The sequence below is a fragment of the Anolis sagrei genome, chromosome X, assembly GCF_037176765.1.
Source record: "Anolis sagrei isolate rAnoSag1 chromosome X, rAnoSag1.mat, whole genome shotgun sequence".
NCBI lineage: Eukaryota > Metazoa > Chordata > Lepidosauria > Squamata > Dactyloidae > Anolis > Anolis sagrei.
The window spans coordinates 71,217,794-71,244,356 of record NC_090034.1 but is presented as its reverse complement, the minus strand read 5'-3'; the positions used below and the strand labels follow the sequence as shown (position 1 = coordinate 71,244,356).

The 26,563-nt window shown below is 44.8% G+C and overlaps 1 protein-coding gene across 2 annotated transcripts in view; it reads right to left on the bottom strand.

The window, feature by feature from the left end:
- COL8A2 (collagen type VIII alpha 2 chain) overlaps nt 1–22,788 on the bottom strand; it is a 334,138-nt gene extending 311,350 nt beyond the window's left edge. For both annotated transcript variants that reach the window (XM_060784544.2, XM_067473714.1), the window contains exon 1: nt 22,323–22,788. The gene's annotated coding sequence lies outside the window, so the exon portion shown is untranslated. The remainder of the gene's footprint in view (nt 1–22,322) is intronic.
- Between the last annotated feature and the right edge of the window lie 3,775 nt (nt 22,789–26,563).

Genomic DNA, 26,563 nt, shown 5'->3' with positions numbered 1-26,563 from the left:
AGGAAGTTCTTCCTCATGTTCAGATGGAATCTCCTCTCTTGTAGTTTGAAGCCATTGTTCTGTGTCCTAGTCTCCAAGGAAGCAGAAAACAAGCTTGCTCCCTCCTCCCTGTGGCTTCCTTTCACATATTTATATACGGCTATCATATCTCCTCTCAGCCTTCTCTTCTTCAGGCTAAACATGCCCAGCTCCTTAAGCCACTCCTCATAGGGCTTGTTCTCCAGACCCTTGATCATTTGAGTCGCCCTATCATATCTCCTCTCAGCCTTCTCTTCTTCAGGCTAAACATGCCCAGCTCCTTAAGCCACTCCTCATAGGGCTTGTTCTCCAGACCCTTGATCATTTGAGTCGCCCTCCTCTGGACACATTCCAGCTTGTCAATATCTCTCTTGAATTGTGCTGCCCAGAATTGGACACAATATTCCAGGTGTGGTCTAACCAAAGCGGAATAGAGGGATAGCATTACTTCCCTAGACCTAGACACTATGCTCCTATTGATGCAGGCCAAAATCCCATTGGCTTTTTTTGCCGCCATAAAATCAAAGCAATAAAAATGCTAAAAACAGTGTAGTCCAAAATGGAATTTTCCAAAAGTAAGAAATAATCCACGAACTATTTCAAGGTACAAAGGTAAAAACACAAGATCCAAGGATGCAAAATCCAAAAGAGCAAGACAACATTGAGATCCAATACCCAGAACAGGAGCCTGGCAAGACTTGAAACATGAAGCTAGAAATCCACTTGGAAACAAGACAGTCATGAAAATTCAACGTTGACCAAACTGAGCTAAAATATTTTCCCCGTCTCATATAAAGCCTTTCCTGTCTCATGAAACAAAAGGAAAACATTCTGTTTGCCTTTACAACCAGATAAGGATTTCATATCTCTCTTTTCTTGTAGATGGGCTGACCTTTGACGAGCTTGAGAACTTTCCCTTAATTTACAACAATCTTGTCTTCTATCTTCAATCTCATTAACTTCTGCACCTGACAAATCATTCCCAGAAGACAGTTTCTCAGAGAAAGGCTGCCATGGGCCCCTTTCAGGAATTTTAACCTTGAGAATCTACAGGAGAAGCACTCTGTTCATGAAAAACCTGGGGCCTCTCAGCAAGGCCAGAACCAGGCCTTTAATAAGGCCAGGACTTGACAACTCAAGCCCAGGAAAACCATCATCCCCATTGACATCAGACTACAACACATATTGTTGACAGCACGGATCTGGAATTGGGAGTCCAGATTGGAATATTAGATGCTGGAAGATATTCTTAAGCTTAAACGTAAGATGAGACCACAGCTGTAATATATGACAACTACTGCAAGAATTCCATGTGCCCAAAGATAGAAGGAATCAGTTATCCAAACACAAGAAGAACGGTTGATGAAGATCTGTGAAACAGCTGAGACAGACAAACTGACTATGTTGTTAAAGGACTAATTTTTGACTAGGGGGGCATTTACATTATTGAATGAATGCAGTTTGACACACTTTTAACTGCCATGGCTCAATGCTATGGAATCCTGGCATATGTAGTTTGGGGAGGCACCAGCACTCTTGGGCAAAGGAGGCTAAATACATTGTTAAGATACAACTCCCTGGATTACATAATATTACATCATGGCAGTTAAGTGGTACCAATCTACATTACTTATCCAGTATAGATGCACCCTAGTTTTAGGGAAAATTGGAACCTCTCCATCACTTTTTCACAACAACGATGGGAACATTTGTCAGCGACAGGATTAATGTATTAGTAGAGTGTTGCCTAAAGCCAAAGTGTCATCACATTATCCTTTCAAGGGAACAGACTAATAAAGGACAACAGCCAGCAGGAAGTGGGAAGTTTGTAGTGTGTGAGCTTTGTTTTTAATTATTGCTTATTTGTAGTTCAGCTTTAGCAGACAGGATTTAGTTGAGCAATTTGGGTAGTTTTAAATGTCTAGATCAGCGATTGGGACCCCTAGGGAGGTCACGAAGGGGTTTCAGAGGGGTCACCAAAAACCATCAGAAAACATCTATTTCTGGTGTTCTTAGGAACCCCTTTGGCAGAGAAGGCAGAAGATCTCTTCATCTGTCCTTCTCTTCTTTTTTGGAAACAGATGGCGAATCCTCCCACCAAAAGCCCCCCTCCGCTGTGATTGGCCAGCCTCCCAGCCAAGAGGAGGGCTCATTCTGAAACTAAGTGGGAAGGGGACAGCAGGCATGTTCGTGGTGCGCATGTGCAGGAGAGTGAGAGCATGTGAAGTTGAAGGGAAGCTCACGCCAGCGAGTCCCTTCAAAGTATGGGGGTTCTGTGTGGGAAGTTTGGCCCAATTCTATCGTTAGTGGGGTTCAGAATGCTCTTTGATTGTAGGTGAATTATAAATCCTTGCAACTACAACTCCCAAATGTCAAGGTCTCGATCTCACCTGCATGGCAGGTGCGATTGGTGGGGACGAGAGAGAGGGCCTTTTCGGTGGTGGCCCCTCGACTCTGGAACTCACTCCCTAATGACATCAGGCAGGCCCCAACCCTGGCAGTTTTCAGGAGGAGCTTGAAGACGTGGTTGTTCCAGCGTGCCTTCCCGGAATAATGATCCCATAGCACTTTGTCCTTCTAAAGCACTTTACATTTTTAGGTCTGCTCGTATGTCTTTCCACAAACGCCACGATCACCTTCTCGTCCATGTTTCAGCACTATTTCCAATTTTAATGTTACATTTGGCCTTCCCACAGTTTTAATTGTATGCTGTCTTATTGATAATGTTATATGTTTATTGTCTACGTTTTTATTTTTATTGCTTGTATTGTTGTGATTATTGCTTGTATTGTTGTGTTTGGGCTCGGCTTCATGTAAGCCGCACCGAGTCCCTTGGGGAGATGGTAGCGGGGTACAAATAAAGTGCTGTTATTATTATTATTATTATTATTATTATTATTATTAGGTCTATTTTCCCCAAACTCCACCAGTGTTCACATTTAGGCATACTGAGTATTCATGCCAAGTTTGATCCAGACCTATCATTGTTTGAGTCCACAGTGTTCTCTGGATGTAGGTGAACTACAACTCCAAAATTAAAGGTCAATGCCCACTAAACATACCCAGTATTTTCTGTTGGTCATGAGAGTTCTGTGTGCCAAGTTTGGTTCAATTCCATCGTTGGCAGAGTTCAGAATGCCCTTTGATTGTAGGTGAACTATAAATCCCAGCAACCACAACTCCCAAATGACAAAAGCAATCCTACCCCTAACCGTACCAGTAATCAAACTTGGGCGTATTGGTTATTTGTGTCAAATTTGGTCCAGTGAATGAAAATACATCCTGTATATCAGATATTTACAATACAATTCATAGAATCATAGAATCAAAGAGTTGGAAGAGACCTCATGGGCCATCCAGTCCAACCCCCTGCCAAGAAGCAGGAATATTGCATTCAAATCACCCCTGACAAATGGCCATCCAGCCTCTGCTTAAAAGCTTCCAAAGAAGGAGCCTCCACCACACTCCGGGGCAGAGAGTTCCACTGCTGAACGGCTCTCACAGTCAGGAAGTTCTTCCTCATGTTCAGATGGAATCTCCTCTCTTGTAGTTTGAAGCCATTGTTCCGCGTCCTAGTCTCCAAGGAAGCAGAAAACAAGCTTGCTCCCTCCTCCCTGTGGCTTCCTCTCACATATTTATACATGGCTATCATATCTCCTCTCAGCCTTCTCTTCTTCAGGCTAAACATGCCCAGTTCCCTAAGCCGCTCCTCATAGGGCTTGTTCTCCAGACCCTTGATCAATTCATAACAATCGCACAATTACAGTTATGAATTAGCAACTAAAATAATTTTATGTTTGGGGGGTCAGCACAACAGGAAGAACTGTATTAAGGGGTCATGGCATTAGGAAGGTTGAGAAACACTGGTCTAGAAAGCTCCATTGTGTGCTTTATTTTTCATTTTCCTAGAAGAAAAACAATGAAAAATGAGAAGAGACAACTGTGGATAATTCTCTAGGCTGAGTCCCAGTTTGCAATTCGTGGGGCCTTCTAGATTCCCAGTTCAGACATTGACTGAAGCCAGGCTTGGCAGAAAAGTACAGTAAACGCAGGCTACTGTAAGTACAAATAAGTCCAAAGCTCACCAAAACCCTTTAGCGTGCAAACCCATTTCAATACTAATAGCCTTCCCTGCCTCACGTTTCTCTCAAAATGACTTTAAAGGCATTTTGATTATGCAAAAGAATTTTCCATGTCTTGCAGATCTTATATAGCAACTCCAGGAACAGGAGGCGGTTAATATCCCAGCCCACAAACTAACAGGAGTTTCCATGTGGCACTTGTTTTCAACATGGTTTTGCTATTGCTGCTTCAGGAGTGCCAAGAACAGGGGGCTATCTGCCATGTAATGTAGTAGAAGGTCGTAACAGAGGAATATTTACTAGGTTCCAAACTTTCCGAGTGTTGAGAAGGCAGTACGTTGTAAACGAAAAAGGCAAGGTTGATCCAAAATCTCTTTTTTTAAAAGGAGGCAGAGAGTTATACTTTTGGAGCAGCATCTTTGAGGGATCAGATCAACAAGCCTTCTTCCTTGTGTTTACTTATACGCAGTCTCAAGATGCAAGGGTGCATCTACATCAATGGTTCTCAACCTTCTTAATGCCACAACCCCTTAATAGAGTTCCTTATGTTGTGGTGACTCCCAACCATAACATTATTTTCGTTGCTACTTCATAACTGTCATTTTGCTACTGTTATGAATTGTAATGTAAATACCTAATATGCAGAATGCATTTTCATTCACTAGACGAAATGTGACATAAACACCTGATATGCCCAAATTTGAATACTGATGTGGTTGGTTGGGGGGTACCCATTTTGGCATTTGGGAGTTGTAGTTGCTGGTATTGATAGTAACATCTACAATCAATGAGCATTCTGAATAACACCAATGATGGAATTGAACCAATCTTGGCACACAGAACTCCCATGACCAATAGAAAATACGGGAAGGGTTTGGTGTTCTTAGGAACCCCTTTGGCAGAGAAGGCAAAAGATCTCTCCACCTGTCCTTCTCTTCATTTTTGGAAACAGACGGCGAATCCTCCCACCAAAAGCCCTGCCTTTTCCGGTCCCAATTCAAGGTGCAGGTGCTTACCTACAAAGCCCTAAACGGTTTGGGACCTGCCTACCTGCGTGACCGCATCTCTGTGAACGAACCCACACGATCTCTTCGTTCATCTGGAGAGGCGATCCCACCTGCATCGCAAGCACGACTGGTGGGGATGAGGGATAGGGCTTTCTCGGTGGTGGCCCCTCGACTCTGGAACTTTCTCCCTAAGGACATCAGGCAGGCCCCATCGTAGGCAATTTTTAGGAGGAGCTTGAAAACGTGGTTGTTCCAGTGTGCCTTCCCAGAATAAGGAAACTCCAAGCATTTTGTCCCCAACGCACTTTATCAGAGATCCAGGATATCTGCATGCCCATCCCCCTCCAAACACCTCTCCTGGTCATGCCCAGCACTTTTTAATTTTAATTACATTTGGCCCTGCCATCATTTTTAATTGCGTCATTGTGTGTTGTTAATGTTACTGCCTTGTTTTTTGAGTTATTTTGCTGTGTTGTTGTTGTTGTTGTTGTTTTTACTGTTGTATTTGGGTTCGGCCTCTTGTAAGGCGCGCCGAGTCCTTCAGGAGATTATAGTTCACCTCCATCCAGAGAGCACTGTGGACTCAAACAATGATTGTTCTGGACCAAACTTGGCACAAATAATATGCCCAAATGTGAACACTGGTGGAGTTTGGGGAAAATAGACCTTGACATTTGGAAGTTGTAGTTTCTGGGATTTATAGTTCACAGAAAGAGCATTCTGAACCCCACCAATGATAGAATTGGGCCAAACATCCCACACAGAACCCCCATGACCAACAGAAAATACTGGAGGGATTTGGGATGAATTCACAGTGATTTAGGGGAGATGTAGTTCACCTAAATCCAGAGAGCACTGTGAACCCAAACAAATATGTTTTCCAAGGAAGACTGAAACATTCTGCCTTTGCCTTAGAAATGAATATGTGTTTTCTGATGGTCTTTAGTGACCCCTCTGAAACCCTCTCACGACCCCTCCAGGGATCCCGATCCCCAGGTTGAGAAACATTGATCTACACCAGGGGTCCTCAAACTATGGCCCGGGGACCGGATACGGCCCTCCAAGGTCATTTACCCGGCCCTCGCTCAGGGTCAACCTAAGTATGAAACGACTTGAAAGCACACCACCACCACCACCACCACAATCCTATCTCATCAGCCAAAAGCAGACCACACTTCCCATTGAAATATTAATAAGTTTATATTTGTTAAAATTGTTCTTCATTTTAATTATTGTATTGTTTTTAAGTGTTTTTTGCACTACAAATAAGATATGTGCAGTGTGCATAGGAATTTATTCATGGTTTTTTTTTTTCAAATTATAATCCGGCCCTCCAACAGTTTGAGGGACTGTGACCTGGCCCTCAGTTTAAAAAGACTGAGGACCCCTGATCTACACTATCAAATTGATATTACTATAGCAGCCATGGTTCAGTACTATGAAATCATGGAAGCAGTAGTTTAACAGGGTCTTCAGCCATCTCTGCTAAGGAATGTTGGTGCCTCACCTAACTACAACTCCCATGATTCCATGGCCTTGACCAAACTTTGCATAAAATGATCTCAGAAGCACTTTATTTCATGGTTTGTGCAATTAACGGCCACGGTGGTCCACGGTGGTCCACGCTCTTGTCACATCCCGAATAGACTACTGCAACGCGCTCTACGTGGGGTTGCCCTTGAAGACTGTTCGGAAACTTCAACTAGTCCAGTGAGCGGCAGCCAGACTGCTCACCGAAGCGACATACAGGGAGCATACCACCCCCCTGCTGTGCCAGCTCCACTGGCTGCCGATTCAGTTCCGAGCACAATTCAAGGTGCTGGTTTAGACCTACAAAACCCTGTACGGTTCCGGTCCAGTTTATCTGTCCGAACGTATCTCCCTCTATGTCCCACCCTGGACTCTGAGATCATCTGGGGAGGCCCTGCTCTCGACCCCACCACACTCACAAGTGAGGCTGGTGGGGACGAGGAGCAGGGCTTTCTCAGTGGTGGATCCTCACCTGTGGAACTCACTCCCGGGGGAAATCAGGGCATCACCATCCCTCCTCGCCTTCAGGAGGAGGGTGAAGACGTGGTTATGGGACCAGGCCTTTGGGCACTCTGGCAATTAAATCAGACAATCAGGCGAGTAAGACCAGCAGGATTGATGAAGTAGAACGTAAAACTAGATCTATGAGTTAGCGAACGCTGACCATGTAAAAGGAGAAATTGGGTTTGTATTGGTTTTTATTGATTTTATTGATTTTATGGTAATAATGCATGAATTATTGTCGACTGTGATCTGATGTAATTTTGTGTATGATTGTTTTATGATGCAGGCATCGAATGGTGCCTTTGCTTTTGTAAGCCGCCCTGAGTCCCCTTTGGGGTGAGAAGGGCGGGGTAAAAGAACCCCAAATAAATAAAAAATTAATTAATTAAATCCTCCCTCATCCCCGGATCCTCCTCCCCGATAATTTACATTGTCCTATCTCCCAGTGTTTTAAAATTTTATCTTTGAATTTGGCCCGGCCCAGTGAAATCTTTTGTGTTTTAATGTTTGATTTTATATTGCTGTGTCGTTTATTATATTGGTTTTGCATTTTATGTATTTTATTTTCTGGTTTTGTTATGCTTTTGTGTTATATTGTGTTTTCTGTACTGATGGGCGTGGACTCATGTAAGCCGCACCGAGTTCCCCTGGGAGAGATGGAGCGGGGTATAAATAAATTATTATTATTATTAAATCATCATCATCATCATCATCATTATTATTATTATTATTATATATTATATAATATGAATAAATATATTATATATATATAATCTGAATTATATATATAAGCAATAAGTAGCATACGAGGCTTGTAGACGGTTGCTATTCCAACATTCACAGCATTTCCAGATTCTTCAGCCCACAGAGAATTGAATTCTACCTGAATGATCTCAAAAAAGGAGCCCCCGGTGGCGCAGTGGGTTAAACCCCTGTGCCGGCAGGACTGAAGACCGACAGGTCGCAGGTTCAAATCCAGGGAGAGGCGGATGAGCTCCCCCTATCAGCTCCAGCTCTTTATGCGGGGACATGAGAGAAGCCTCCCACAAGGATGATAAAAACATCAAATCATCCAGGCGTCCCTTGGGCAACGTCCTAGCAGACTGCCAATTCTCTCGCACCAGAAGCGACTTGCAGTTTCTCAAGTCGCTCCTGACACGACCAAAAAAAAAAATATCTCAAAAAAAAAAGAAGAGTCCTTCATTTTGGTGCCATTGCTGAAAACACCCTCCTACATACCTTCACAATGGATGGAATCTCAACCAGGGCACTATTTCTGGAATCAACTAATGCATGGGTAAGCCGCCAGGCAAAATCAGTAAGATTTTTTGCAGAAAGGAAAACCTGCCAATCCTATTTATTTATTTATTTAGTATCAAAAGCATTGCATAAATTAGTACAAAACTGATAAAACAGAAGGAGCACAAGCAAGTAAATATATTTTGACCAAAAACGGGCAACAGCGATTGCATTGTCTGTAGCCTCAAACAATTCTTCCTCTGGATGTGAGGCAGGACATTGCGGACAGGCATACAGATGCAGAATTGTCTGTCCTGCTCCACAGTCGCACAAGGTCGAGGATTCTTTTAGGTAGTGCCAGGCCCGTAGCCAGGTTTTCGTTTCCGGGGGGGGGGGGCTGAATTTTTTTCGGGGAGGGGGGTTCGGGGGGGGCTGAGTTTCGGGGGGGGGGCTGAGTCTGTGTGAAAGAGGGTCTACCCTAGCAAACCTTTTGTATCATTACCCCAATACCCCCATGCATATGGGATATATTGAGTATGGTGATCAGATCATGATATGAATAAACATAACAGTTTAAATAATGCACCAGTAAGGCCTTTTCGCGAACCACCATGATAATTTCGGGGGGGGGGGGGGGCTGAAGCCCCTCGAGCCCCCCCCCCCCCCGGCTACATGCCTGGGTAGTGCCATTTTGCCAGGTTGTCCTTTGATCTGCCCACTCCACTTCTGAGTTGGTTCAGGGACTTCCAAGTTGTGCATTTTTGGTTTGTCCTTGGAGGAAGACCCTCATGGGGGGCCATCCAGTAGGGATTTCCTGGTTTAGCTGCCCAAAGGGATACTCTTACTGTTGCTGGGGGAATGTTAAGAGGACCCGAAAGCATTGCATTGTCAAACATATATAAAGGTTCTTGTGGGTTTTTTCGGGCTATAGGGCCATGTTCTAGAGGCATTTCTCCTGACGTTTCCGCCTGCATCTATGGCAAGCATCCTCAGAGGTAGTGAGGTCTGTTGGAATTAGGACAATGGGTTTATATATCTGTGGAATGGCTGGGGTGGGGCAAAGAGCTCTTCTCTGCTGGAGCTAGGTGTGAATGTTTCAAATGACCACCTTCATTAGCATTTGAAGGCCTGGCTGAGCTAATGAAGGTGGTCAGTTGAAACATTCACACCTAGCTCCAGCAGAGAAAAGCTCTTTGCCCCACCCCAGCCATTCCACATATATATAAACCCATTGTCCTAATTCCAACAGACCTCACGACCTCTGAGGATGCTTGCCATAGATGCAGGCGAAACGTCAGGAGAAATGCCTCTAGATCATGGCCCTATAGCCTGAAAAAACCCACAAGAACCTAGTAATTCCAGCCATGAAAGCCTTCGACAATACATTAAACATATATAAAACTTAACAATAGTCTGCAATGGGCAGCAGAGGGAAACATTTTCATCCAAAAGTTGGGCTTTTTCACAGTTGCCTAACATGGTGCTCTTGCAACCAGAGAATGGATAAGGAAGCGTAAGATATGAATCTGGACAAGCAAAAGCTCAGGCGCAAGATTGCCTCTGTCTCCGCGGATGAACTCCCCAAAGGATGGACGGACGCCAGATTTCTGACTGTGCATATTTTGTTCTGTTTTAGATCGAAAATAGTACAACCTGACCCCTTCTCCTTCTTCAAGACAAGAACAGTATTATGCACAGCTCCACTTAAGGCACGGCTCAACTGGAAGCTTTTTGCAACTCCAAGATATTTGCCTCAAATGCACAAAGCACCCATAAAGGAGAAAGGATGGGTCTAGAACAAGCATAGACGAATTTTCGCCCACTGGGTGTGTCGCACTACAACTCCCACAATTCCTAACAGCCTCAGGCCCTTTCCTTTTCCCCCTCAGCCACCTAAGCAGCTAAGGGGGGAAACAAGGGGGTCTGAGGATGTTAGGAATTTTGGGAGTTGTAGTCCAAACACCCAGAGGGCGAAAATTTGCCCATGCCTGCTCTGAACGGTGTTTCTCAACCTGGGGTTCAGGACCCCTGGGGGAGTTACGATGGGGTTTCAGAAGGGTCGCCAAAGGCCATCAGAAATAATAATAAAACTTTATTTATACCCCGCTACCATCTCCCCAGGAGCCCCCGGTGGTGCAGTGGGTTAAAGCACTGAGCTGCTGAGCTTGTTGATCGAAAGGTCGCAGGTTCGATTCCGGGGAGCGGCGTGAGCTTCTGCTGTCAGCCCTAGCTTCTGCCAACCTAGCAGTTCGAAAACATGCAAATGTGAGTAGATCAATAGGTACCGCTCCAGTGAGAAGGTAACGGCGCTCCATGCAGTCATGCTGGCCACATGACCTTGGAGGTGTCTACGGACAACGCTGGCTCTTTGGCTTAGAAATGGAGATGAGCACCACACCCCAGAGTCAGACATGACTGGACTTAATGTCAGGGGACTACCTTTACCTTACCATCTCCCCAAGGGATTCGGTGCAGCTTACATGAGGCCGAGCCCATAATACAACAATACAAGCAATAACAACAACAATACAAGCAATTAAAATCAATAAACAAAAGCAGTAAAACAATAACATAAGCATTGACAGTAGGACAGCACACTTTAAAATCTATGGGTAGGCCGAATGTAATTAAAAATTAAAAAAATAATGCTGGACATGGGCGAAAAAGTGATGGGGCGTTTGTGGAAACATACAAGCAGACCTAAAACAATACAAAGTGCTTTGGAGGACAAAGTGCTATGGCAGTGGTTCTCAACCTTGCTAGTGCCGTGACCCCTTAATGCAGTTCCATATGTTGTGGTGACCCCCAACCATAATATTGTTTTCATTGCTACTTGATACCTGTCATGTTACTACTGTATAAATCGTAATGCAAATATTCGATATGCAGGATGCATTTTCATTCACTGGACTAAATTGAGAACAAATACCCAATATGCCCAAATGTTAATGCTAGAGGGGTTGGGGAAGGATTGATTTTGTAATTTGGGAGTTGTAGTTGCTGGGATTTATAGTTCACCTATAATCAAAGAGCATTCTAAACTCCACCAGCGATGGATTTAAACCGAACTTGGTACACAGAACTCCCATGACTATTAGAAAACACTGGAAGGGTTGATGGGCATTGACCTTGAGTTTGGGAGTTGTAATTCACCTATATCCAGAGGAGTGCTGTGGATTCATGCAATGATGGATCTGGACCAAACTTGGCAGGAATACTCAATATGCCCAAATGTGAGCACTGGTGGAATCTGCGGGAAAATAGACCTTGACATTTGGTAGTTGTAGTTGTTGGGATTTATAGTTCACCTACAATCAAAGAGCCTTCTGAACTCGACCAACAATAGAATTGGATCAAACTTCCCACACAGAATCCCAATGACCAACAGAAAATACTGTTTTCTGATTATCTTTGGTGACCCCTTTGACACCCCCTCATGACCCCCTCAGCGGTCCCGACCCCCAGGTTGAGAAACACTTTTCTATGGGATCATTATTCTGGGAAGGCACACTGGAACAACCACGTCTTCAAGCTCCTCCTAAAGACTGCCAGAGTTGGGGCCTGCCTGATGTCCTTAGGAAGTGAGTTCCAGAGTCGAGGGGCCACCACCAAAAAGGCCCTCTCTCTCGTCCCCATCAATCGCACTTGCGATACAGGTGGGAGCGTGAGCAGGGCCTCGCCAAATGATCGAAAAGATCACTTTGGTTCATATACCGAGATGCGGTCATGCAGGTAGGCGGGTCCCAAACCGTTCAGGGCTTTGTAGGTGAGAACCTGCACCTTGAATTGGGTCCAGAAAATGAATGGCAGCCAGTGGAGCTCCTTAATCAGGAGGGTTGACCGCTCCCTGTAAGGAGCCCCGGTTAACATATATTTCTGATGGTCTTAGGAACCCCTTTGACAGAGAAAGCCGAAGATCTTTCTGACTGTCCTTCACTTCCTTTTTGGAAACAGACAGTGAAACATCCCACCAAAAGCCTTCCTTTGTTGTGGTTGGCCAGCCTCTCAACCAGCCTCTCAGCCAAGGGGAACGGTTGTTTCTGAAACTCCAAGTCGGGAGGGGAGAGCAGGCGTGCTCGGTGCATGGCAGCATGGTGTGCATGTGTAGGTGAAGGAGAGCATGTGAGGTAGGAGGGAGGCTCGTGCCAGTGAGTCCCTTCAAAGCATGAGGTTCTGTGTGGCCCAATTCTATCGTTGGTGGGGTTCAGAATGCTCTTTAATTGTAAGTGAACTATAAATCCCAGCAACAACAGCTCCCAAATGTCAAGGTCTATTTTCCCCAAACTCCACCAGTGTTCACATTTGGGCATATTGAGTATTCGTGCAAAGTTTGATCCAGATCTATCATTGTTTGAGTCCACAGCGGATGTAGGTGAACTACAACTCCAAAACTCAAGGTCAATGCCCACCAAACCCTTCCAGTATTTTTGGTTGGTCATGGGGGTTCTGTGTGCCAAGTTTGGTACAATTCCATCTATGGGTTTCAAAATGCTCTTTGATTGTAGGTGAACTATAAATCTCAGCAACTACAACTCCCAAATGTCAAGGTGTATCTTGCCCAAATTTCACCAGTGTTCACATTTGGGCATATTGAGTATTTGTGCCAAGTTTGGTTCAGATCCAACATTGTTTGAGTCCACAGTGCTCTCTGGATGTAGGTGAACTACAACTCCAAAACTCAAGGTCATTGCCCAACAAACCCTTCCCACATTTTCTGTTAGTCATTGGAGTTCTGCGTGCCAAGTTTGGTTCAATTCCATTGTTGGTGGAGTTCAGAATGCTCTTTGATTGTAGGTGAACTATAAATCCCAGCAACTACAACTCCCAAATGATAAAATCAATCCGCCCCCAACCCCACCAGTTTTCAAACTTGGGTGTATCGGGTATCTGTGCCAAATTTGGTCCAGTGAATGAAGATACATCCTACATATCAGATGTTTACATTCCAGTTGGTGAGGTTCAGAATGCTCTTTGATTGTAGGTGAACTCCAAATCCCAGCAACTACAACTCCCAAATGTCAAGGTCTATTTTCCCCAAACTCCACCAGTGTTCACATTTGGGTATATTGAGTATTTGTGCCAAGTTTGGTCCAGATCCAACATTGTTTGAGTCCACAGTGCTCTCTGGATATAGGTGAACTACAACTCCAAAACTCAAGGTCAATGCCCACCAAACCCCTCAAGTACTTTCTCTTGGTCATGGGAATTCTGTGTGTCAAGACTAGTTCAATTCCATTGTTGGTGGTTTTCAAAATGCTCTTTGAGTGTAGGTGAACTATAAATCCCAGAACTGCAACTCCCAAATGATAAAATCAATCCGCCCCCAACCCCACCAGTTTTCAAACTTGGGTGTATCGGGTATTTGTGCCAAATTTGGTCCAGTGAATGAAAATACATCCTACATATCAGATGTTTACATTCCAGTTGGTGGAGTTCAGAATGCTCTTTGATTGTAGGGGAACTATAAATCCCAGCAACTCCCAACCCCACCAGTATTCAAATTTGGGCGTATCGGGTATTTGTGCCAAATTTGTTCCAGTGAATGAAAATACATCCTGCATATCAGATATTTACACTACGATTGATAACAGTAGCAACATTATAGTTGTGAAGTAGCAACAAAAATAATGTTATGGTTGCGGGGTCACCACAACATGAGGAACTGTATTAAGGGGTTGCGGCATTAGGAAGGATGAGAAACGCTGCTCTAGAGTGTCTTTCCATCACAAGTAAACAATTAAAACAAACTGCAATTGATGAAATCTTCAGGTTTGTTGAAGCTCCAGGTATATCTCACGCCAAGAATTAAAACACTGCTTTCAAACTGTGCCTATTCCTTATAGCATTTACGACGCAAACGGCACAGATAACAAAGGCGGTGAACCCGGAATCCAAGTGAACCGAGGCGTGCCGTTCAAAAATGTCTGTTATAAACATTCATTGTCATTGTACACCGCCGTCACAGAAGGCAGGGATCCAGGTTGCCAAATTATATCATATTTTTCAGGGGCGGAACTTGCTCCGCAAAAACCACAGCTCCATAGCACTCTGACAGGTTCATAAATCGACAGCCCGGGCGACACACATGTGGTATGCATGTATGCACACACGCACACACAGAGAAACACTTCTGAACTCACACAAAGCAGAGCTTTTCCAGTATCATTCCCTTCCATTTCCGTCACGCTTCGCAAACTCCAAACCCCAAAAGAAATCAAACGGAAATTCAAAGTAGCAGAAGGCAACAGGAGTAGCAAAGAGTCCTCTCCTCAAAAACAGAAGAATTCCAGACAAGAAACAATCAGGGCCAGGTAATCACCTCCCAACAAAGGATTCCCCCTGGCAGTAAGAAGCCAGAGCTTGAAACTGCTAGGCCATTAAATGCTAATCAAGGTGGCCAGTTGCAACATTCATATCTACCTCAAACAGATAAAGAGTTGTTGAAGGCTTTCATGGCCGGAATCACTGGGTTGTTGTAGGTTTTTCGGGCTATACTCAGAGGTAGTGAGGTCTGTTGGAAGTAGGAAAATGGGTTTATATATCTGTGGAAAGACCAGGGTGGGACAAAGGACTTTTGTCTGCTGGAGCTAGGTGTGAATGTTTCAACTGACCACCTTGATTAGCATTTAATGGCTTGGAAGTGCCTGGGGGAATCTTTCTTTGAGAGGTGATTTGATGTGCCTGATTGTTTACTCTCAGTATCATTCCCTTCAATTTCCGTCATGCTTTGCAAACTCCAAACCCCAAAAGAAATCAAACAGAAATTCAAAGTAGCAGAAGGCAACAGGAGTAGCAAACAGTCCGCTCCTCAAAAACAGAAGAATTCCAGACAAGAAACAATCAGGGCCAGGTAATCACCTCCCAACAAAGGATTCCCCCTGGCAGTAATCAGGGACATCAAATCACCTCTCAAAGAAAGATTTCCCCAAGCCATTAAATGCTAATCAAGGTGGTCATTTGAAACATTCACACCTAGCTCCAGCAGACAAAAGTCCTTTGTCCCACCCTGGTCTTTCCACAGATATATAAACCCATTTTCCTACTTCCAACAGACCTCACTACCTCTGAGGATGCCTGCCATAGATGCAGGCGAAACGTCAGGAGAAAATGCCTCTAGAACATGGCCATATAGCCCGAAAAACCTACAACCAAGATAAGAGTTCTTTTTCCCACCCTAGACATTCCACAGGTATATCAACCCCATTTCCTTAGTTTCCAGCAGACCTCACAACCTCTGAGGATGCCTGCCATAGATGCAGGCGAAACGTCAGGAGAAAATGCCTCTAGAACATGGCCATATAGTCCGAAAAACCTACAACCCAGATAAGAGTTATTTTTCCCACCCTAGACATTCCACAGGTATATCAACCCCATTTTCTTAGTTTCCAGCAGACCTCACAACCTCTGAGGATGCCTGCCATAGATGAGGGCAAAACGTCAGGAGAAAATGCCTCTAGGACATGGCAATATAGCCCGAAAAACCTACAACCCAGATAAGAGTTCTTTTTCCCACCCTAGACATTCCACAGGTATATCAACCCCATTTTCTTAGTTTCCAGCAGACCTCTGAGGATGCCTGCCATAGATGCAGAAGTGTCAGGAGAGAATGCTTCTGGAACATGGCCATACAGCCCGGAAAACTCACAACAACCCAGTGATTCCAGCCATGAAAGTCCCAAAGAAGTCGAATGCCCCCAATTGCTTTGAAAAATCCCCATAAGCCCACTTTGCAAACTCCTGTGCAGACCGGCTAGGCTTGCCGTTAAATTTTTTGGCAAGGCAATAGAATATCTGTTCCTCTCTTCCGCAGGATCACAGTTCACTTGTTGTGTTAACATTCAACACTAGCAAAACAGTACACGCAAGACAAGACTTTGGGGCATAATCCAGGGGGAAAATACTCCTAGACAAAGCCTACGGGAATCTATTTCTATGGAGTTTACACATGATGACTTTCCCTCTGGACGGTGCTTTTTGTTTTTCTGTGCCACTTGAGCGTGGATCCAAACATTCAACACTAGCAAAACAGTACAGGCAAGACAAGACTTTAGGGCATAATCCAGGGGGAAAATACTCCTAGACAATGCCTATGGGGATCTATCTATTTCTATGGAGTTTACACACAATGACCTTCCCTCTGGATTGTACTTTTTTATTTTTCTGTGCCACTCGAGTGTGGATCCAAAATGCATTTTTTTTAAAAGCACTTGCAAATCTCTGGAATTTGCTGGTCTTATGATTTATTAAACATGTTGCTTACAGAAAAGCAGCTATACTCACAAACTCTAACCTTGTTTGTTGTGTGCTTTCTGGGCTGAATGTTTCAGAAGCATTCTCTCCTGATGTTTCACAGGCATCCTCAGAGGTTGTGAGGTGTGTTGGAAACTAGGCAACTGGGGTTTATATATCTGTGGGATGTCCAGGGTCGGGAGAAAGAACTCTTGCCTGCTTGAGGCAGGTGTGAATGTTGCAACTGTGGAACCCCGAAGTGTGGTGGAGGCTCCTTCTTTGGAAGCTTTTAAACAGAGGCTGGATGGCCATCTGTCAGGGATGATTTGAATGCAATATTCCTGCTTCTTGGCAGGGGGTTGGACTGTATGGCCCATGAGGTCTCTTCCAACTCTTTGATTCTATGATTCTATGAACTGATTTGCATTTAATAGCCTTGCAGCTTCAATGTCTGACTGCTTCCTGCCTGGGGAAAACCTTTGTTGGGAGGTGATTAGCTGGCTGGATGGCCATGACCACACCTGGAATATTGTGTCCAATTCTGGGCACCACAATTCAAGAGAGATATTGACAAGCTGGAATGTGTCCAGACGAGGGCGACTAAAATGATCAAGGGTCTGGAGAACAAGCCCTATGAGGAGCGGCTTAGGGAACTGGGCATGTTTAGCCTGAAGAAGAGAAGGCTGAGAGGAGATATGATAGCCATGTATAAATATGTGAGAGGAAGCCACAGGGAGGAGGGAGCAAGCTTGTTTTCTGCTTCCTTGGAGACTAGGACGCGGAACAATGGCTTCAAACTACAAGAGAGGAGATTCCATCTGAACATGAGGAAGAACTTCCTGACTGTGAGAGCCGTTCAGCAGTGGAACTCTCTGCCCTGGAGTGTGGTGGAGGCTCCTTCTTTGGAAGATTTTAAACAGAGGCTGGATGGCCATCTGTCAGGGGTGATTTGAATGCAATATTCCTGCTTCTTGGCAGGGGGTTGGACTGGATGGCCCATGAGGTCTCTTCCAACTCTTTGGTTCTATGATTCTATGAACTGATTCGCATTTAATAGCCTTGCAGCTTCAATGTCTGACTGCTTCCTGCCTAGGGGAAACCTTTGTTGGGAGGTGATTAGCTGACCCTGGTTGTTCCTTGTCTGGAATTCCCCAGTTTTTAAATGTTCTTTATTTACTGTTCTGATTTTTTAAAGAGATTTTTTTAAAAAATACTGGTAGCCAGATTTTGTTCATTTTCACGGTTTCTTCCTTTCTGCTGAAATTGTTCACATGCTTGTGGATTTCAGTGGCTTCTCTGTGTAGTCTGAGACAGATTTATAAACCCCGTTTTCCTAGTTTCCAACAGAGCTCCCAACATCTGAGGATGCCTGCTATAGATGCAGGCAAAATGTCAGGAGAGAATGCTTCTGGAACATGGCCATACAGCCTGGAAAACTCACAACAACCCAAATTATGTCTTAACAACTAAAATTAAATTTTAAAAGTGCAGACATAAGACAAAACATCAAACATTGAACAGAAGCATCAATTTCCCAATTACTTGGAGGCAAGTAGATAGATCATTGCTCAAGATATCTAATAAGCTGGTGGGGCGAACAGGGCACAGATACGGATGGTAGCTATTAATCAGAGGTATAATGGTAGTAGTATTACGAACTACTCCTCCTCCTCCTTGTAAGCCAGCGAGAAAAGGTATTTCTTCAGGTGTTTCTTGGGGGCAGGAAAGGAGGGGGGACATCTTTAACTCCTTAGGAAGGGAGTTCCAGAGGTACAGGTAAGCTTTTCAAAAAAGGGTGACTTTTCTTTGTTAGACCTCAACAACCATATCTGGAATTTCTAAACTCCCCTTGGACTTTCAATGTTTACAGCCCCCTTTTTGGTGTGTGTGTGTGTGTGTGTTTTGGGGGGGTGGTGGTGTCAATTGGATAATGCAGGGCAGCTACATCCACGCCAGGCTTGGAAACAAGAAGTGAACAGCACGTTTGTCAAAAAGGAGTTCCAAAATATATTCCAAATATGTTTCCCCCTTTAATTAGTCCAAATTTTGAGTAGGAGGGGAGGAAGCAAGAAAAGGCAAGAGATATGTGCGAGGTATTGGATTTTGTTTACAAATTATATACAAAGTCTCCGAAAAGCCCTGTTCTGCATCACCAAGAATCAGAAGGACTTCTTTTTCTGATGTAACCAAATACAATTCTGTGACTACATTGAACAGCTGTACGCAAAGGGATATCATAGTACCTTTGACACTAATTGAGAGAAACAAGTTGGTAGCTATCGACTTCTGTCTTTCAAGTAAATTAAGTTTATGAAAGCTTATGCTTCCCAACTTCTTTCAAGAAGGCGAGACCCTATGAATGTTTAGGATCTTAATCTGTTCCATTCAAGTACTGATTCCTTTAGGCTTCCAACCAATTTCTCACCAGAAGACCCAACCTTACAAAAGCTTAGGTGCCAAACTGCTTTTTCTTAAACAGACTGAAGTCTTGGAAAGTTCGGGTTCCCAACCTATTTTTCTCAAGCAGACTTATGCCTTCAAAGGTTTAGGCGTCTAACCTATTTTTCAGAAGGAGACAAGTTTTGGCTTCCAACTTCTGACTCTCAAATCTACAGAAGCTTAGACTCACAACTTCTGTCTCTCAAATAGAAGTCTAGGAAATCTTCAATTCCCAACCTGCTTCTCTCAAGTAGATGTAATCTTCTGAAAGTTTAGATTCCCAACCTCTTTCTCTCAGGTGGACTTAGGTATTGAAAAGCTTGGGCTTCCAGCTTCTTTCTTTTGGGTCTCCAAAAGTTGAAACTCTCAACTTCTCTCCAGTAGGCTAGAGAAGTTTATGCACCCAACCTGTGTCTCTCAAGTAGACTTAACCCTGTGGAAAGCTCAGCTTCCCAACTGCTCCTCTCAAGTAGATGTAACCCTTTGAAAGTTGAGGCTCCCAATGTATTTCTCTCAAGTACACTTAGGTCTAGGAAAGCTTAGGTTCCCAACGTATTTCTCTCAAGGAGATTGAAGTCTAGGGAAGACTGCTCCACCAAGCTCTTTCTCCCAATTGGATTTGAGCCCATGGAAAGGGAAGGCTCCCAATTTCTTTCTCTGAAGTATACTGGAGTCTAAGACAGCTTCAGTTCCCAACCTGTTCCTCTCAAGTGGATTGAAGTCTGGGGAAGACTACTCCACCAAGCTCGTTCTCCCAAGGAGATTTCAGCTATGGAAAGTGCAGGCTCCCAACTTCTTTCTCTGAAGTATACTGGAATTTTAGACAGCTTCAGTTCCCAACCTGTTCCTCTCAAGTGGATTGAAGTCTAGAGAAGACTACTCCACCAAGCTCTTTCTCCCAAGGACATTTGAACCATGGAAAGTGCAGGCTCCCAACTTCTTTCTCTGAAGTATACTGGAGTCTTAGACAACTTCGGTTCCCAACCTGTTCCTCTGAAATAGATTGAAGTCTAGGGAAGACTACTCCACCAAGCTCTTTCTCCCAACGAGATTTGGAGTCCAAGAAAGCTAAGGTTCCCAACCTGTTCCTCTGAAGTAGATTGAAGTCTAGGGAAGACTACTCTACCAAGCTCTTTCTCCCAAGGAGATTTGGAGTCCAAGAAAGCTAAGGTTACCAACCTGTTCTTCTCAAGATTGAAATCTATGGAAGACTACTCCACCAAGCTCCTTCTCCCAAGGAAATTTGGAGTCCAAGAAAGCTTAGCTTCCCATCCTGTTCCTCTCACATAGACTGAAATCCAGGGCAGACTATTCTTTCAATATCTTTCTCCCAAGACAATTTGAGCCCATGTAAAGTGCAGACTCCCAACTTCTTTCTCCAAGGTAGACTGGAGTATAAGAAAGCTTAGCTTCCCTACCCGTTCCTCTCAAGAACATTGAAGTCTAGAGAAGACTACTCCACCAAGCTCTTTCTCCCAAGGAAATTTGGAGTCCAAGAAAGCTTAGCTTCCCAACCTGTTCCTCTCAAGTAGACTGAAATCCAGGGAAGACTATTCTATCAATATCTTTCTCCCAAGAAGATTTGAGCCCATGGAAAATGCAGACTCCCAACTTCTTTCTCCAAGGTAGACTGGAGACTAAGAAAGCTTAGCTTCCCAACCTGTTCCTCTCAAGAACATTGAAGTCTAGAGAAGACTACTTCACCAAGATCTTTCTCCCAAGGAGATTTGAGCCCATGGAAAGTGCAGACTCCCAACTTCTTTCTCCAAGTAGACTGGAGTCCAAGAAAGCTTAGCTTCCCAACCTGTTCCTCTCAAGAACATTCAAGTCTAGAGAAGACTACTCCACCAAGTTCTTTCTCCCAAGGAGATTTGAGCACATGGAAAATGCAGGCTCCAAACTTCTTTCTCCAAGGTAGACTGGAGTCCAAAAAAGCTTAGCTTCCCAACCTGTTCCTCTCAAGTAGACTGAAATCCAGGGAAGACTATTCTATCAATATCTTTCTCCCAAGGAGATTTGAGCCCATGGAAAGTGCAGACTCCCAGCTTCTTTCTCCAAGGTAGACTGGAGTCCAAGAAAGCTTAGCTTCCCAACCTTTTCCTATCAAGAACATTCAAGTCTAGAGAAGACTACTTCACCAAGATCTTTCTCCTAAGGAGATTTGGAGTCCAAGAAAGCTAAGGTTCCCAACCTGTTCCTCTCAAGTAGATTGAAATCTATGGAAGACTACTCCACCAAGCTCCTTCTCCCAAGGAAATCTGGAGTCCAGGAAAGCTAAGGTTCCCAACCTGTTCCTCTCAAGTAGATTGAAATCTATGGAAGACTACTCCACCAAGTTCTTTCTCCCAAGAAGATTTGAGCCCATGGAAAGCGCAGACTCCCAACTTCTTTCTCTGAGGTAGACTGGAGTCCAAGAAAGCTTAGCTTCCCAACATGTCCCTCTCAAGTAGACTGAAATCCAGGGAAGACTATTCTATCAATATCTTTCTCCCAAGAAGATTTGAGCCCATGGAAAGTGCAGACTCCCAACTTCTTTCTCCAAGGTAGACTGGAGTCTAAGAAAGCTTAGCTTCCCAACCTGTTCCTCTCAAGTAGACTGAAGTCTAGGGAAGACTACTCCACCAAGATCTTTCTACCAAGGAGATTTGGAGTCCAAGAAAGCTAAGGTTCCCAACCTGTTCCTCTCAAGTAGACTGAAATGTAGGGAAGACTACTCCACCAAGCTCCTTCTCCCAAGGAAATTTGGAGTCCAAGAAAGCTAAGGTTCCCAACCTGTTCCTCTCAAGTAGATTGAAATCTATGGAAGACTACTCCACCAAGTTCTTTCTCCCAAGAAGATTTGAGCCCATGGAAAGTGCAGACTCCCAACTTCTTTCTCCGAGGTAGACTGGAGTCCAAGAAGGCTTAGCTTCCCAACATGTCCCTCTCAAGTAGACTGAAGTCTAGGGAAGACTACTCCACCAAGATCTTTCTCCCAAGAAGATTTGAGCCCATGGAAAGCACAGACTCCCAACTTCTTTCTCTGAGGTAGACTGGAGTCTAAGAAAGCTTAGGTTCCCAACATGTTCCTCTCAAGTAGAAAGAATCCAAGGAGATGTTCAATGTGTTGTCAAAGGTGTTGCTGTGGAGAAACCCAACTCTAGGAGAGTGGAGGTTCCTTCAAGGAGAAGTTCATGGAAGGTAAGGCTCCTGTCTCTCAATTCACCTCAATGGTGCAACCTTTGCAGCCCCAAACCAAGGATCATCCTGGGAGAAGCAAAAAAAAAGTTCTTACCTGTTTGGTGGGAGCCCAGCCTCTCCTGGCTTCCTGGGGCTGCAAAGGGACTACTCCATGAGACTCCCAAGGCGGCGACAGGGACTCAGGCAGCTCCTCGTCCGGTGGAGTTCCCAGAAGAAGCACCTTACAGAAGGGAAGGAGGCGAAGTGAGCAAAGAAGAGGAGGAGAGAAGGAAAGAAGGAAGGAAGGGAGGAAAAACCCGACCGGGCAGAGCCAGCCAGGCAAGGCTGCGACTGCGGGCGAGGAAGAGGGAGCCAGAAGCTTTTCACCAGCGGCTCCTTTTTGCCTCCCTTTGCCTTTCCCCCCTCCTCCTCCTTCCTTCTCTTTTTCTCCTTTTTTTTTCTCTTCCTTTTTGGATGGGAGAATTTAGCTGAGGAGGAGGAGGGCAGTCTTGGCTGGAGGAGGAAAAAAACACCTCTCACTCGCCCTCCTTTTTTGCTGAGCGGCTTCCAGCTTCTGAATTGTTTTTCCTTTAACCCAGACGCAGAAGGGAGCGTGTTATTTAAGCAATATGACATCTCTCTCTCTCTCTCTCTCTCTCTCTTTCTCTCTCTCTCTCATAAGGGAGGGAAGCAGCAGCAGCAAAAGGAGAAGCAGCAAAAGTAGAAGGAAAAGAAGATAATAATAATAATAATAATAATAATAATAATAATAATAATAATAATAAACCTTTATTTTGGGATGTTGGCCTGCATCAATAGGAGCATAGTGTCTAGATCCAGGGAAGTCATGCTACCCCTCTATTCTGCTTTGGTTAGACCACACCTGGAATATTGTGTCCAATTCTGGCCACCACAATTCAAGAGAGATATTGACAAGCTGGGATGTGTCCAGAGAAGGCCGACTCAAATGATCAAGGGTCTGGAGAACAAGCCCTATGAGGAGCGGCTAAAGGAGCTGGGCATGTACAGCCTGAAGAAGAGAAGGCTGAGAGGAGATATGATAGCCATGTATAAATATGTGAGAGGAAGCCACAGGGAGGAGGGAGCAAGCTTGTTTTCTGCTTCCTTGGAGACTAGGACGCGGAACAATGGCTTCAAACTACAAGAGAGGATATTCCATCTGAACATGAGGAAGAACTTCCTGACTGTGAGAGCCGTCCAACACAGGTTGCCACCCCATACCCCGATCCGGTTTACGATCGAACTGGAGGACCTCTGTCATGAGGAAGAACTTCCTGACTGTTAGAGCCGTTCAGCAGTGGAACTCACTGACCCGGAGTGTGGTGGAGGCTCCTTCTTTAGAAGCTTTTAAACAGAGACTGGATGGCCATCTGTCAGGGGTGATTTGAATGCAATATTCCTGCTTCTTGGCAGGGGGTTGGACTGGATGGCCCAAGAGGTCTCTTCCAACTCTTTGATTCTATGATTCTATGATTTACACCCTGCTACCATCTCCCATCTCCCCTCTCCCATCTACCAACCCCATATCCCCATACCAAAAAATGGGAAATGCGAAAGGCTGCTCAAACTTCCATACAGTGGCCCTTATTTCTCATGCCACTAAGGTAATGCTCAAGATCCTGCAAGGAAGACTTCAGCAATACATGGAGCGAGAGTTGCCAGATGTTCAAGCTGGGTTTAGAAAAGGCAGAGGAATGAGAGACCAGATTGCCAATATCCGCTGGATAATGGAGAAAGGCAGGGAGCTTCAGAAAAACATCTATTTCTGCTTCATTGACTACTCTAAAGCCTTTGACTGTGTGGATCATAATAAACTGTGGCAAGTTCTTGGTGGGATGGGCATCCCAAGCCACCTTGCCTCTCTCCTGAGGAATCTGTACAAGGACCAAGTAGCAACAGTCAGAACTGACCACGGAACAACAGACTGGTTCAAGATTGGGAAAGGCATACGGCAAGGCTGCATACTCTCACCCAACCTTTTTAACATGTATGCAGAACACATCATGCAATGTGCGGGCTTGATGTTTAACCTCAGCAGACTGAAAGCCAAAACCAAGGTTACAACAACATCTGTTATAGAACTCCAGTATGCTGATGACAATGTCGTCTGTGTGCATTCAGAAGAAGATCTCCAAGCCACTCTAAACACCTTCGCAGAAGCATACACGAAGCTTGGCCTGTCACTAAACATCGAGAAAACCAAAGTGCTGTTCCAGCAGTCACCAGCCAATCCCTTTCCAATGCCAGAGATACAACCTAATGGTGTAACATTAGAAAATGTTGACCATTTCCGCTACCTTGGCAGCCACCTCTCCACAAAAGTCAACATCGACACCGAAATACAACACCGCCTGAGCTCTGCGAGTGCAGCATTTTCCCAAATGAAGCAGAGAGTGTTTGAGGACCGGGACATCTGTAGGGATACCAAAGTGCTTGTCTATAAAGCTATTGTCCTCCCAACCCTGCTATATGCCTGTGAGACGTGGACTGTCTACAGACGTCACATGCAACTCCTGGAACGATTCCATCAGCGCTGCCTCTGGAAAATCCTGCAAATCTCCTGGGAAGACAAGCGGACAAACGTCAGTGTGCTGGAAGAAGCAAAGACCACCAGCATTGAAGCGATGGTCCTCTGCCATCAACTCCGCTGGACCAGCCACGTTGTCCGGATGCCTGATCACCATCTCCCAAAGCAGTTGCTCTACTCTGAACTTAAGAACAGAAAATGGAATGTTGGTGGTCAGGAAAAGAGATTTAAAGATGGCCTCAAAGCCAACCTTAAAAACTCTGGCATAGACACTGAGAACTGGGAAGCCCTGGCCCTTGACTGCTCCAGCTGGAGGTCAGCTGTGACCAGCAGTGCTGCAGAATCCGAGGAGGCACGAGTGGGGGCTGAAAGAGAGAAACATGCCAGGAGGAAGGCGCGTCAAGCCAACCCCGACCTGGAAACCAATGCCTTCACTGTGGGAGAAGATGCAGGTGAAGAATAGGGCTCCACAGCCGCCTACAAACCCACAAAAATAGTCATCAAGGAAGACCATCTTACTCGTCCAATGAGGGATCGCCTAAGTAAGTAAGTAAGTAAGTAATGGAGAAAGGCAGGGAGTTTCAGAAAAACATCTACTTCTGCTTCATTGACTATTCTAAAGCCTTTGACTGTGTGGATCATAATAAATTGTGGCAAGTTCTTGGTGGGATGGGCATCCCAAGCCACCTTGTCTCTCTCCTGAGGCATCTGTACAAGGACCAAGTAGCAACAGTCAGAAGTGACCACGAAACAACAGACTGGTTCAAGATTGGGAAAGGCGTACGGCAAGGCTGCATACTCTCACCCAACCTTTTTAACGTGTATGCAGAACACATCATGCGATGTGCGGGGCTTGACGAATGCAAAGCTGGGGTGAAAATTGCTGGAAGAAACATTAACAACCTCAGATATGCAGATGACACCACTCTGATGGCCAAAAGCGAGGAGGAGCTGAGGAGCCTTCTAATCAAGGTGAAAGAAGAAAGCGCAAAAGCCGTGTTGCAGCTAAACATAAAAAAAAAACCAAGATTATGGCAACAAGAATGATTGACAACTGGAAAATAGAGGGAGAAAATGTGGAGGCCGTGACAGACTTTGTATTTCTAGGTGCAAAGATGACTGCAGATGCAGACTGTGGCCAGGAAATCAGAAGACGCTTCCTTCTTGGGAGGAGAGCAATGTCCAATCTCGATAAAATAGTAAAGAGTAGAGACATCAGACTGGCAACAAAGATCCGCCTAGTCAAAGCCATGGTATTCCCTGTAGTAACCTACGGATGTGAGAGCTGGACCTTAGGGAAGGCTGAGCGAAGGAAGATCGATGCTTTTGAGCTGTGGTGTTGGAGGGAAGTTCGGAGAGTACCTTGGACTGCGAGAAGATCCAACCAGTCCATCCTCCAGGAAATAAAGCCCGACTGCTCATTGGAGGGAAGGATAGTAGAGACAAAGTTGAAGTACTTTGGCCACATCATGAGGAGACAGCAAAGCCTAGAGAAGACAATTATGCTGGGGAAAGTGGAAGGCAAAAGGAAGAGGGGTTGACCAAGGGCAAGATGGATGGATGGCATCCTTGAAGTGACTGGACTGACCTTGAAGGAACTGGGGGTGGTGACGGCCGACAGGGAGCTCTGGCGTGGGCTGGTCCATGAGGTTACGAAGAGTCGGAGACGACTGAACGAATGAACAACAACCATCTCCTGCAGGACTCAGTGCGGCTTACAAGAGGCCGAGCCCAAAATACATCAGAAACGAAAAACAACAACAACAATACAATACAACAATAAATAGCTCATAGCAAAGCAAAACAAT